This window comes from Rattus norvegicus, chromosome 2, assembly GCF_036323735.1.
Source record: "Rattus norvegicus strain BN/NHsdMcwi chromosome 2, GRCr8, whole genome shotgun sequence".
In the NCBI taxonomy this organism is placed as follows: domain Eukaryota; kingdom Metazoa; phylum Chordata; class Mammalia; order Rodentia; family Muridae; genus Rattus; species Rattus norvegicus.
The window spans coordinates 195,165,587-195,180,507 of record NC_086020.1 but is presented as its reverse complement, the minus strand read 5'-3'; the positions used below and the strand labels follow the sequence as shown (position 1 = coordinate 195,180,507).

The following is a 14,921-nucleotide window of genomic DNA, read 5'->3' as shown; positions in this document are numbered from 1 at the left end:
GGTTCCACCCACTGTGAGTGATGCCACCCCAGGGCAGATGGTCCTGAGTCATCTAAAAAAAAAAAACAGACACATACATGGTACCCATACTTCCATACACACAAGCAAAATTCTCGTACACATAAAATAATAAATAAATATTTTTCAAAAACTTAAAAACTTTTTAAAGAGAGAGGTAGCCCTCTGGAGAGAAGATAGCTCAGTGGTTAAAAGCACACACTGCTCCCAGACAGTCCAGAGTTCAGTCCTTAGCAGCCATGCCTGTCATCAGCCCACGCCTGCCTGTAATTATAAAAGGGATCTGAGGGCCTCTTAAGGTCTTTGTGGGCATTCACACTCACACACGTATATATTAAAACAGATTTTTTTTCCATTACATTTATCCACTTTACATCCCAGTCTCAGCACCCTCTCCCTCCTCTCCTCCCAGTCCCACCCTTACAACTACCCCCATTACCCCCTCCCCTTGGGCACCACCCCACTCCACAGCAGGACCTAGCACATCCTCTCCTGCTGAGACCCAGCCAGTCACAAAAAAAGCACATTTTTTAAATTGAAATGGTGGTGGATGTGCATACCTTTGGTTCCAGGACTCAGGAGGCAGAGGCAGTTGAGTCTCTGAGTTCAAGGTCAGACTGGTTTCAGGATGGCCAGGACTGCACAGAGAAATCCTGTCTCAAAAGACATTAAAAAATGAAAAAGGAAAGAAAGAAAGAAATTAAAAAATGAGTAGGGATGGAGATGGTAGGAGTGGCTCAGTGGTAGGATGCTTGTCTAGCATGTTCAAGCCCTTCGGATTTATCTCCAGCACCAAGATGGGACAGACAGACAGACAGACAGACAGGCAGGCAGGCAGGCAGACAGGCAGACAGGCAGGCAGGCAGACACACACACACACACACACACACACACACACACACACACACACACACACAAATGTGGCCTTACCAAGGGAAAAATAACTATTTATCTGCTCTGGCTTCCACTACATGTAGAGGTGATGTCTTGGAGTGTGAGCCTTTTCTCCCCACCTTCCACAAGGCCAGTGGCTCCCGTGGTTTATCAGACTCAGAAGTGCCTATGGCTACAGTGTTGGCCTGGGCAGAGGCTTCAGCAGTACCAGGTGCAGCAGTAGCAGCCCTCAGTGGTTTAAGTCGTGGTGCTTGTTTCCTTCCTTCCTTCCTTCCTTCTTTCTGTCTTTCTTTCTGTCTTTCTTTCTTTCTTCCTTCCTTCCTTTCTTTCTTTAGTTAATAGTCTTTTTATTCGGGGTGGGAGGGAAGATTCGTATTTACAAGTTGGAATGATGTTCTTGAGCAGCTGATGGTTCCGCAGAGGTCCACAGCCACCGCCTATCTTGCCAGTTCTGAGTGATGTTTGAAAGGTGTTAAAAACGGAGTCTAAAGGTGCTCCCTTGATGGAAGCCTACTAAAACTTCATGTGGCTGGTGACAGCCTGACATTTCACTGTGCTAGAGTGAACCAACAGCCTAGTTTATCCTTGGCCTGTTTTTCTGCATATCGTCCTGAGGTAGACACATTTTAAACCTGTTTGTTTTCAGTAAAGCAGCTATTTTAATTTACACTGACCAACTGACCCCATCTAAACAGACTTTGACTTTGTTTTTCCTTTTTTTTTTTAATTTTAATACAAGTGCCTGTCTGTGCTTAATTTTCAAGCTACATGCACAGAAGACTGGCCAGCCCAAACAGTGCACTAATCATCCCAAAGGGAACTTAAGGAGTTCACTAAGTGCCTCCTTATCATTAAGGCAGTACAAGTATTTATACTGTAAAATTAATGCAGAGCCTGATCTGAGGGGACAGGACCACCAACCAATGTACACAGACAGACTCTAGGTGGAAACAAAACATTTCTTGATGTTCAGTTTTGCTTCTAGAAACAAAATGAATACATGAACTTTCTTTTCTTTTTTGTAGCAAGCAAGGAAAGATTTGCTTTAATTTTTCTAGAGGGTTAAGTGGGGAGGTTGGTTTTTGGTTTTGGGGGTTTTTTTGTTTTTTTGTTTGGATTTTGGGTTTTTTGTTTGTTTGGTTGGGTTTTTTTTGTTTTGTTTTTTTTTTTTTGTTTGTTTTGTTTTTTGGGTTTTTTTGTTTTGTTTTGGTTTGGTTTTTTTTTTTTTTTTTTTTTTTTTTTTGGTTTTCTGTTTTTTTCTCTATGTAGCTCTGGCTGTCCTTGAACTCGATCTGTAGACAAGGCTAGCCTTGAACTCACAGAGATCCTCCTGCCTCTGCCTCCCGGGTGCTGGCATTAAAAGTGTGCACCACCCTTCAGCTGAAAGTAGGTCTTTAAGTTAAAGTCTCCATCAGTCTGAATTCTCCATGGTTGCTTTATCAATAACTGCAGTAAAGAATCAGAAAGCGTAGGGAGAATGAGGGGGTGGAAGGGGAAGACGCCATGGTGAGCGAGAGTCCCAGGCTCAGAAGGGAAGTACCTCAGACCTTCTTGCGTATTGATCCCGGCTTCTAATCTCTATACACGTGCTCAGATGTGCTTTTTACAGCCGAATGGATCATTTCATTATCCATTCAACAGTCGGTGGACATGTAGGCTAATTATAAATGTAAAGTGGTACCATCATTTCAAAGAATCTTTTCACGATGTGTATAAAAGCAGGATGTGTGAGCAGATTCATTTTTAGAGATCCATTAAATACACTTCCCCCAAAACACCTATGCAGCATCAATGGTAAACCTAGACATGTATCACCAGCAGAACAGTAAATTATGCTATTTACACAACTGGCAATTTATGGCAACTACAAAAATGTATAAATATAATTTACTCTTGTTTTGGAAATTATATTTCTTTTTATAACAATAGGACATTGATATTAATGAATTCATCATTGCTAAATTTTTGTTGGTTTTTAACCTGTATTGTGTAACCCAGGTTATGTGTATAAATGAATCATTCTTCACATAAATGTGAACAGTGAATTAAATCTGGCAACTGGGGCTGGAGAGATGGCTCAGAGGTTAAGAGCACTGACTGCTCTTCCGGAGGTCCTGAGTTCAATTCCCAGCAACCACATGGAGGCTCACAACCATCTGTAATGGGATCTGATGCCCTCTTCTGGTGTGTCTGAAGACAGCGACAGTGTGAAAGACCCCCAGAGTGGGGAGACCCTCACTCAAGTCTCGGGATGACGCAACCCCCCAAGAACTCACACAAGACCGTCCTTGTTGTAATCACATGAGGTTTATAGATAGCAACCAGTGCACTGGGGTCGAGACTCGTATCCCACGCAGGGGCAGTGGAGTTCGACCCAGAGAGGCTGGGAGAAGAGGTATTTAAAGGGAGAAACCACAACCCGAGGGGGCAGGGATGGAATAACAGTGAAAAATCACAAGGAAGAACTCTCTGTCTCCCAAGATTGTTTCCTAGGAGAAGCTGTCTCTTACTTCTCAGATTGTTTAACTTCATGGTCCGCTAGTTCCTAAGAGAAGTTGTTTCCTGCTTCTCAAGATTGTTCTCTAAGATTTATGGTCAGCTAGTTTCTGGGAGAAAGCTGTTGAGCTGGCCAATGTAATTATCCATTCTATACCCCTAGGAGAGACTTTTTGGAACATACAATTCTGGGGCCTAACCTGTTTTTTTTCTGCTCTAAACTTTGTCTAGGGGGGCAACTTTAAAACTTTTATCTTTTAAGTGTACTCATATTCATAAATAGATTAATTAATTAATTAATTTAAAAAATCTGGCAACTGCTTTTGTTTTTACTTTATTCTAGCCCCCAATAACCACACATAGAAACCAATATTTATTTTTAAATGCACCTCAATAGCTGAGCAGTTAAATGATCGACCTTTGCCTCCTATGCTAATCTGGTTACCTCTCAGCCCCATCCCATGACACTTGCACATTATTATTATTGATCTGGCTCTTTGGGCTTTGGTTGTGTTTCCATGATCTCTCGTCAGACTCCTTCCTTATGGCTCCAAATCCTCCATCTTCCTTGATGATCTAAATCGCCTTCTCTCTTCTCTCCTTCCTCTGGTTGGTGAACATCCCACCCTATTCTCTACTCTTCCCAGCTATTGGGTGATCAGCATTTATTGACGAGGCAGAAAATAAACGATGCTAAGAATTGTTTACACAAACTTGAGACAGGGGATTCTTGGTATAATAAAGGCGTTACAATGCCATGTCCAGATTGAAACAAGACATGAGGGCAGAGAAATGAGCATTTGAATAACACAAGGGTAAAACTTACACAGTGTACAAAGTCATCATGCTTACATTTCCACCTTTTGTCTAGAAAAAGGCTCTTTTTCCTATAATAATAAACAGCGTACAGTAGGAGCAGTTATGAAAAGTATTACATAAGAGTTGCTTTCACAATCTCCAGTCCACTATTTTTGTCAAGTAAATAAAGTGTTCTATTATCTACCTTATCTCGACGAGTTCAGAGTTCTGTATTCAATTCACTTCTTTGTATTACCATTTTAAAAATGTCTTTTTAGACCTAGAACATCTTCTTACATTTTAAGCGACTTAAGCTTATACTAAGACTATTGCTATCTAGTCTTTAACCCCATCAGAGACCCAAGAAGGAATTAAATATTACCTGACTATGCAGAAATGACGGAGACAGCTGACTGCCTGGACAGTCCCAATATTCTCTATAGTGTTATTATTATTATATTATCAATAATATAATAATAATAGTCAGCCTTCTGGCCCAGAGTATCTGACAGACCTTTTGTGAAGCAGGAATTATAAGGGCTTGCATACACTATCTTGGCAGAGCTGGGCAAGCCATTTGTCCTTTCTGGGCAGCATTCTGTCTGCACATGAAGTTAGGGCATTTTCTTCCCTCAGTGGCTAGCTTGCCACAGTTGAAGCAACTCCATATGGGTTTTCTTGATGCTCATCATCATCTTTGAAGTACAATGGGGCAGCGTTGGGAGCAGACCTACCTCATAGCCAAAAGATCTTAAATTAATAAAATTATGTTTTTTTCAAGGTCTGATTATTTATTTGTTACTCTTAAAGACTTATTTTTGACTGGACTCAGATTTAGAAGTGGAAGCTCTCAGCGAGGACAGCCTATGTCTCTTGGCAATCTGTTCCTGGCACTTTTCTTTGGCTTCCTTCATTCTCCTGGCCAAAAGTTTAGCGTATTCGGAGCTGGGAACTGAACCCAGGGCCTTGTGCTTGCTAGGCAAGCGCTCCGCCACTGAGCTAAATCCCCAACCCCCTCCTTGCTTTTCTTAGTATGTTGCTTCTTCAGACCAATATGTCAGCATTCGTGTTGCAGGACACAGGGACTAACAGGACGCTGAATCTTGGTGCTTTGGTTCTGGGCTTCTTACCTTCTTTGTTTAAGGGCTTTCTGACAACATATTGGCGGACATCATCTTCTTTGGAGAGATTAAAAAGCTTTCGGATTCTATTAGCTCTTTTAGGTCCCAACCGATGAGGCACAGTGGTATCTGTCAGTCCTGGAGTATCCTTCTCTCCTTTTTTTTTTTTTAACAACAACCAAGTTGAGAACACTCAGGTTGGCGTCCACAATGCACCCACAAAAACAGACTTGCACTTCCTCTCTCCAGTTCTCCTTGGTCTATAACAAGAATGTCCCTTACTCCACAGCAGGCGCACTCTGCCATAGGTCAAAACGCCTTGCTTCATGGGAAAATCTTGTCATTCCCACCGCTGATCTGGACCTCATAACCCTTCCACTCTTCACCAAGAGCATCAGCAGCTACTTCTGTGGCCATGCGCTTCTGATAGAACGTACGAAGCTTGTGTTCGTCATCCGCTTCTGTGAGTTTCTGACAGCCAGTGGCAGGGACGGAGATGTTCAGTGTCATCTTGACACAGCCGATCGCCTAGGAGGCATCACGAAAAAGAGTTACGTTTAAATTCCATATTCTGTAAGTCTCAGATTTTTGAAGACCAACTATCTATAGTATATTTGAAATAACAAACATTGTTTATTCTTAGCTATTTACTATCTGACTAACCTTGAAAACATTTTATTATAATTAACTAAGCTAGTATCTAATATGACTGTGAGTTTGCCTAGCTAACCATTGATTTGTTATTTCTTAACCATCCCTAATAGTTCATAATTTGTATTTTTTATCATCTCTAACAGTTTGTAATAGCAGCTTTCAAAAGGACTACAACTTTATATTGCAATGTTAAAATTCATCTAAATATAATACCTCAGATAAATTCTAAAAGTATATATGCATTCTATATACCAAAAATAACCTTAAATTTGTATCAATATGCCAATGTGCCAAATTATGACCTCAATTTTGCATCAAAATATAATGATCTTTACCATTGTAAGATTATGGGTATAAAATATTTTTTGGTCTTAAGAATAAATTCAATAATCCATACCTATTTGTCTAATGTCTTATAATATTTCTCTATCCCCCACTTTTCTTTTCAACTCCCTACCCTTTACCTAAGAAAGGATAGGGAAAAGGGAAAGATAGGAACCCCTGAGTCTAATCCCCCTATGTAGTTTCCTCCCTGTCCATGACTTATTTTGTAAGACTTATTTGTAAACCATTCCCTAAAAATGACAATATATGTATAATTTATAAAATGACCAAAACCATCCGCCCCAACTTAAGGGACTGGGATGATGGTCTCTTCATAATTGCCTCCTACTGAATTGAGATGTAGAATTCCTGTCTGGGGCCCAAAAGGAAATTGGAAAAATGGTTAAGGCAAAAGAAAGCTAGCTGACATCGTTTGCTGTCCGGTCTCTACATGCTGAGAAAGGTCAGGGCTTAACTGAAGTCCTGACTGGGACGGACTGAAAGGCTGGAAGAACCAAGGTTATGTGGGACCGGCAGCCTTTCCTGAGGCTGTTCTAGAAGCAAATCTCCTGAGGAAACAGCAGCAATCTGAAGCTGGATCCTGCATCTCAGCATCCTTGAGGGTGACTCTAGTCAGGGCTGCATTTTAGGTTGCTCTTTTTTCCTGCAAACACAAGGCTTTTAAAGGTGATTTATATTCTTCTGTATTAACATAGTATATGGTATGTGCACTGTGCACAGATCAGTCAAAGATGGATTTCTGTTCCTAGTTTGAGCAGGTGAAAGACAGCTGTCTTTCTTTTTTCTTTTTTCTTTTCTTTTTTTTTTTTTTTTTTTTTTTTCCGGAGCTGGGGACCGAACCCAGGGCCTTGCGCTTGTTAGGCAAGCGCTCTACCACTGAGCTAAATCCCCAACCCCGACAGCTGTCTTTCTTTAAGAGTTGGTTTGGTCGTAAAGCCAGACTGTAATATAAATCTTTGTACCATACAGAAGGATGGCATGATGTAACCAAGACTCTTTGGCTGTGTACAGCTGAAGCTCTGGCTAGAGACATTTTTTATGTCTCAAGCACTTTCAGGGTTATTCCCATGTAGAGGGATCAGCAAATCATGTTACCTGTCCTGTTTGGTCTTTTTGATTTCTTTCTTCCTGTCTGCAGCCAACATCTTCAGGGGGTCTTCCTCTATCAAACCTGATTTTTATCAGTTCGGACAGAATCCCTCATTTTTATTCTCCTGTATGGACATATACAAAGCCCCTCCCCAGCATAACACATTTCCTGCTCTCCGTTCTGAGGTTAATATATCTTTGAAATAAATAGGTTGATAAAATTCAGCAGTTTTTTTTAAATAACCCGATGTCTCTGAGCAGCTGTTGTATTTTGTTCATTAGCATCTAAGAAATTTAAAGTCAACAAAGCATTATGTAATCCATCTTAGGGGGGCTTTGATACCCTCTCTATTTATTAAGCATTTCTTTTAAAGTATGATTGGATCTTTCCAATCCACTTATCCTGTAGGATTGTGGGGTACACCTGTAATATGCTTTATATTATAATAAGTATTTTTTTATTTTATTAGAGACATATACTGGAGACTTGCCAGCCTTAATTTGTCTAGGTATACCCATAATTGCCATACATTCTAACAAATGTGTAATAACAGTCAGCCCTTTCAGAGCTCAAAGCAGTTGCCCGTTGAAATCCTGAATATGTGTCTGTAATATGGTGCACATATTTCAGTTTATGGAACCCTGTAAACTGGAGCATATCCATTTGTTAAATTTCATTTTTTTCTTAGTACCATTAGGATTACTTCCTACAAGTAATGGAGTTTGATTATGTAAAGAACAAGTAGGACTTTTCCTTATAATTTCCTTGGCTTGTCGACAAGCAATAGAATTCGTTCTTTAAATACTTGATATTAACATTGTGTTTTTTATGAAATTCTGAAGCTTCTAGCATATTTCTTTTTTTAATTGATTTATTTATTTTATGTATATGCATACACTATCGCTGTCTTCAGACACACCAGAAGAGGGCATCGGATCCCACTACAGATGGTTGTGAGCCACCATGTGGTTGCTGGGAATTGAACTCAGGACCTCTGGAAGAGCAATCGGTGCTCTTAACCACTGAGCCATTGTTCCAGCCCCCGCTTCTAGCATATTTCTTATCAAGAGCTGATCAATTTCATCATTACCTTGTGCTAGAGGGCCTGGTAGACGCGTATGGGATCTGATATATGGAAACCATATATTGCATGGTTTCCATTTCTGATCATTTGCTGCAGTTGCATAAACACTGAAATCAATTTGGAATCATCCTGAATAAGTTCATCAGTTTCTATATGCAAGACAACTCTTTCTGCATATTGAGAGTCGGTTACAATATTAAGAGATTCTTGAAAAATCTAGTAACACCATAAGGATTGCATATAATTCTGGTTTTTGAACTGAATTATAAGGACTTCCAACCACCTTACATCTTCTGATTTATACCTTGCCTTTCCTGACTTACTTGCATCAGTATAAAATGTAGGGGTTCTAGAAACTGGAGTTTTAATTATGTGAGGCAGAATCCAATTAGTTCTTTTTATAAACTGAAGCTACTTGGGTTTTGGGTATTTGTTGTTAATTTCTCCTGCAAATATTACTGCAAGCTCTTTGCCAATATTCATCTTGTACTCATAATGCAATTTCTGCATTAGTAAAAGGTACCACAAGCTCAGCTGGATCTATTCCAGCTAATTGGCAAAGTCTCATTTTTCCATTTAGAATCAATTCAGAAACCTTTTCTACATAGGTTTTCTATATAGGTTTTTTTTTTTTTTTTTGCTTCTTTTTTTTGGAGCTGGGGACCGAACCCAGGGCCTTGTGCTTCCTAGGCAAGCGCTCTACCACTGAGCTAAATCCCCAACCCTCTATATAGGTTTTTAACTTTACTGTTTGTGATCTAAAAATATCCATCCTAAGATATAACCTTCCCTCTCCATGAGAGTTCCTGCGGGAGAATGAGTAGAAGGCGAGCTAACCAAGACGCAGGCCATCTGCAGACCTGTACCATCTAGATGTGCATCTTGTAGTTCCTTTTCTATCAAAGCCCACTCCTTCTCAGCTTCAGTCGACAATTGTCTTGGACCAATTAAATCTTTATCACCTTGTAAGGCTTTAAATAAATTACTCAGCTTTTGAGTAGCCAAGTCAATAGTAGGCTGAAGCCAGTTAATATATCCCAATAATTTCTGGAAACCATTAAGAGTCCTTAACTGGTCTCTCCTAATTTGTACATTGGTGGTCCAACCGTTTGTAAAGTATTGCATATCCTAGATTTAATAGACTCTCCTCATTGTATTTTTTCAGGGGCAATTTGTCATCCCCTAACAAGTCAGGTTTTTGTTTGTTTTTTATTTCATCAAAACACTCTTTTCAAGGTATTTGTGTCTGGATCAGCCAATATTAAATCATCCATATAATGATGAATTCTGAATTGAGGAAATTGCTCACAAATCATCTCCAATGGCTGTTGTACAGAATACTGGCACAAAGCAGAGCTGTTTAACATCCCTTGTGGCAGGCCTTTCCAACAGCATCTCCTTATTAAAGAAGGTACTGAGAAAGAAAACCTTTCCTTATCATGTTCATGTAAAGGAATTGTGAAGGAGCAATCTTTTCGGTCAATCACTATGATCGGCCATTCCTGAGGTAACAATGGAGGCAATGGGGTGCCAAGCTGTAAAGGACCCATTGACCGAATGATTTTATTAATTGCTCTGAGATCTGTCAACATCCTCCATTTGCCAGACTTCTTTTTAGTGACAAATATCAGAGAATCCCAAGGGCTGGTGAACTCTTCCATATGCTGAGCCTTCAGCTGTCCTTGGACTAACTGTTCTAGTGCCCATAGTTTTTCTTTTGTCATAGGCTGTTGTTCAATCTAAATAGGTAAGTGAGTTGACCATCTTAGTGGTGGGGCTCTTGGTATTCTACCAGCAGTGTCAGTTTTTGTTGTGTCCTGTTTATGGACAATTTGGACAGCCTGTAACAGTCTTGTTAAAATTCTTTAACATTTTCATCAGGAACATTTATTTTATCACTTGTCCCTCAAGTTGGAAGAATAGTAATCCGTGTCTCCCATTGCTGAAATAGATCTCTTCCATCCAAAACCCATGGCTATATCAGCCATATGTGGCTTCTGGCCCTATATATTTAAGCCATTTCATACTTTGATTTACCTGGAATAAAATTCCAACTCTTTGAAACTAGACATCTAACTCCTGAAGAGGCCAAGCTGGAGACTATGACCTTGGAGAGATTATGGTTACTCTGCTCCGGTATCAACCATTTAACTTCAATATTATTTATTAACATATTTAGTTTGGGCCTTTGATCATCTATAGACGTTTGTCAATTTTTTTTTGTTTTTTTGGCTTCTGGTTTGTTTTGTTTTATCTGTTGAAGTGGGTTTGATTTTTGATATCTGGGTTTTTAATGTTTATTTTTAGGACACTGTTGTTTAATTGTTCTGCAGAGGAGTATTTCCACTGTTGCCCTGGCTTGGCTGATTTGAATTTGGTATTGAGGGTTTTCTGATAATATGTTACCCCATTTATCTGTTGATGACTTACACTTATTAGTCCAATGTCTGCCTTTGCCACATCTTTCTTATACTGGACAGCATGGCTCTCTTTTGGACTAAATTTGGTTTTCTTTGTAATTCTTTTGAAATGACTTTGTTCATCATAATCCAGATATTTGTGAGTTTGGCTTTTCTCATAACCCCTAGGGATGACTTTGAAAGACCCTCCCCCCCCCGAGCAGGAAGACCCTCACTCAAGTCTCGGGATGATGTGACCCCCCAAGAACTCACATGAGACCGTCCTTGCTGTAAAAGGGATGACTTTGAAAGACCCCCCCCGAGCAGGAAGACCCTCACTCAAGTCTCGGGATGATGTGACCCCCCAAGAACTCACATGAGACCGTCCTTGCTGTAAAAATACGAGGTTTATTGATAGGAACCAGTGCACTGGGGTTGAGACTCGTATCCCACGCAGGGGCAGAGAAGTTTGACCCTGAGTGGCTGGGAGAAGAGTTATTTAAAGGAAGAAACCACAACCCAAGGGGGTAGGGAGAGCGTCACTGGAAAATGTCGAAAATACCAGTGAAAAATCACAAAGAGAAGCTTCCTGTTTCTCAAGATTGTTTAACTTTATGGCCAGCCAGTTCCTTGGAGAAGCTTCCTGTTTCTCAAGATTGTTCTTTAAGATTTTAATCTAACTTTATGGTCAGTTAGTTCCTGAGAGTTGCCAAACCGGCTGGTGTAATTGTAGTTCCAGGACCCGACCAGTTTCTTTCTTGTGCTCTAAACTTTTGTCTAGGGGGCCAACCTTAAAACTTCTACCTTTCAGCTTCTCCTATTCAGGTTATCTCAGGAGAATAAGATACAGCACCAATCATATTCCTGATCCATTTGTCAATAGGTGCTGAATGTACCCTCAATATCCTGATCACCTCTTTGCAGTTAGCATTAGCATTTTCAAAAGCCAAAGATTCGATTAGTCCTTTTTAACTAAGGGATTTGATACCTTTCTATCTTTGTTAATCTTTGTAAAAACAGTCAGTGAATGTTTCTTTGGGGCCTTGTACAACCTGAGTAAAAGGCTCAAGTCATTTTCCTATTTCTTCAATCTTGTCCCAGGCACTTAAGGCTGCTATGCGATATAATGTCAAGGTTTCTTCGTCACATGTGACTTATATCTCTATCTTAGCATATTGACCTTCAGTCACCTAGCAGTTGGTCTTTGGAAATATTGACACCTCTAGCCCTATTTTTCTGTGCTATATCTTTAGTCTCTTCTTTGCACCATGAAAGTCATTGCAACTGTGGCCCGGTTTTTTTTTTTTTTTTTTTTTTTTTTTGAGCTGGGAACCGAACCCAGGGCCTTCTGTGGCCCTGTTTCTCATATTGCTTTTTTTATGTCTGTCTAGTCTTGGGTGATTATTCTACTTTTGTTGGCCCAAGAAATCAAGATTTGCTTCTACAAATGGTGAATGTATTCTGTAGTTATTGACATGTTTCCTAAACATTCTCAAATCTAGCACATCCATAGGGTGCCATTCATGTTCATCACTGGATGATGTTTATCTTCTGACCTTTGCTGCGTACTAACTGCATAAGCTAAAGTTTGTTCTAATAGAGATTTATTTATTTATTATGTATAGTGTTCTGCCTGCAAGTACACCAGCAGGTCAAAAGAGGGCACCAGATCTCATTATAGATGGTTATGAGCTACCATGTATTTTTGGGAATTGAACTCGGGACCTCTAGAAGAGCAGGTGGTGCTCTTAACCACTGAGTCATCTCTCCAGCCCTTGAATTCTTTTCTTATCTTTATTTATTAACTCCTATTTTAGGTCTGTGTACATTTCACATTTCTTTTGTGTTCATATGTCTGTCATTCTAGCATTTTGTTCAACCTGGTCTATAGAACTTTGTACCTGCTGTTCTAATTTTTATTTCCATATTTTATTTTTTCTTTATTTTGTATCTCTAACATTTCAATATCTTCTTTATTCTGATTTATTAATTTTAACAAAGTCTCCTCTAAGCGTGGTGACTTTTTTTTCCCTAAGGCCCTGTTTCTCAAAAAGACATAACAAACTAAAATGCTTACTGGGATAAGAATGGAACTTAATATTGCAATAGCTGTAACGGCCGTGTTTTAATTTGCCCTGTACCTTCCATCTCCCTTGAACCTTAGAATAGAAATATGGAGAGCCCCAAAAGTCTTCACTGTGGTGTTCTTCTCTATATGTTTTATTTCTTTAAAATTATCGATTTCAATATGTTTATATGTAACTATGAAGTTTTATAATTAGTTCCTTTTGCTTTTAGCACAAAGGTATAATTTTTAAACAATTTTACCTGATTGGGAAGTCTGTTCTTTGAGTTTGGCTTCTGCTTCTAAGTTTGTGGTATCAGCAGTTCTGCTTTGTTCTCACAGAGAAGAAATGTGTTTGTTCCTTTTACTTGTAACTGGGAATACCTTACCAGATCCCAGTTCCTCACCCATTCTGGGCAGTTGTCAGCTTCCCAAGGCTTTTATGACCCCCCCCCCCTGGCAGTGGCCTGAAAAGCAACAGAGTTAAGTAACCTTTCCTACGTAAATAGCCAGGGTGGGGGTGGGGGGTTCCTCTGCTCTCCCAGGTTTGACTCCTCCCTCTATGGCTTCCAGCTAGTGCTTGCTCTGGTTGGCGGTTGACTCTGGCCTAAGATTCTGCTCCCACGGATTCTGAGGCCCAAGTTCTTTACCAGACCCTGACCTCTGCCAAGTGGCAGGGCCAGCCGGTCCTTTAGAGAAAATCTCTGAGAGATTGCCTTTGGTCCCAAAGAGTGTTAGCTTGAACATTCCTGCTGAGATGTTTTGTTTATGGATAACATGCTCCACGTTGGGCGCCATATATAAATGGATTATTCTTCACATAAATGTAAACAGTGAACTAATCTAGCAACTGTATTTTTTTTTTTTTTACTTTATGCTAGTACCAAATAACCACACAGGGAAACCAAGCTTTATTTTAAAATGCACCCCAATAGCTGAGCATTTAGAAGATCAACCTTTGACCTTAGTAGCCTCATATGCTAATCTGGCTACCTCCCAGCCCCATCCCAGGATACTTGTATATTATCTGGCTCTCTGGGCTTCAGCTGTGTTTCCATGATCTCCCTCTGTACCTCTTCCTTGTGGCTCCAAACTCCATCCTCCTTACTGATCTCAATCTCCCTCTCTCCTTCCTTGGTAGATTTCCCACCCTAGTCTCTCTTCTTCCCAGCTATTGGGTGGTCAGCATTTATTGACAAGGCAGAGAATAAATGGTGAGAACTGTTTATACAAACTTGAGACAGGAGATTCTTGGTATAAGCCTTACAAGGCCATGTCTGGATTGAAACAAGATATGAGGGCAGAAAAATCAGTATCTGAATAACACACGTGTAAACTTTACACAGTGTACAAAAACCTTATGACTACATACATGTGTCGTTTAGCCCAGGCTGGACTAAGAGTCACTATGTAGCTGAGGATGACCTTGAATTCCTGACCCTTCTACCCCTACCTCCCAAGTGCTGGGATTACAGGACTCTACCACCAAGCCAGGTTTAATTTTATTTTTTGGTTTTATGGGACAGAATCTCTCTGCAACACCTTGGCTATCCTCAAAGTCACTTTGTAGACCAGACTGGCCTTGCACTTGCAGAGTTCCACCTGCCTTCAGAGCACGAATTAAAGGCATGGACAGTACACCCAGCTTCAAGTCACAGTCATTATTGCTAGTTTTGCTTCTATATATTTAACAATCTATTTATCTACCTATCATTTATCAATCTATCCAGTGTGTGTGTGTGTGTGTGTGTGTGTGTGTGTGTGTGTGTATGTGTGTGTGTGTGTGTGTGTGTGTGTGTGTGTGTGTTGTACCTGTGCCGTGATGTACATGTGGCAGTCAAAGGACAACTTTTGAGAGTGAATTCTCTCCTTCTACCATATGACTTGGTAGTGTACACCTTTGCCTGCTGAGCAATCTCACCAATTTGCTGATTTCAAATAAATAGAAACAAATAAA

At 40.1% G+C, this 14,921-nt stretch overlaps 1 pseudogene; it reads right to left on the bottom strand.

Annotated features, from left to right (window-relative positions):
* Positions 1-3,200: 3,200 nt before the first annotated feature.
* LOC134485664 (small ribosomal subunit protein eS6-like) lies at positions 3,201-6,094 on the bottom strand (annotated as a pseudogene).
* Between the last annotated feature and the right edge of the window lie 8,827 nt (positions 6,095-14,921).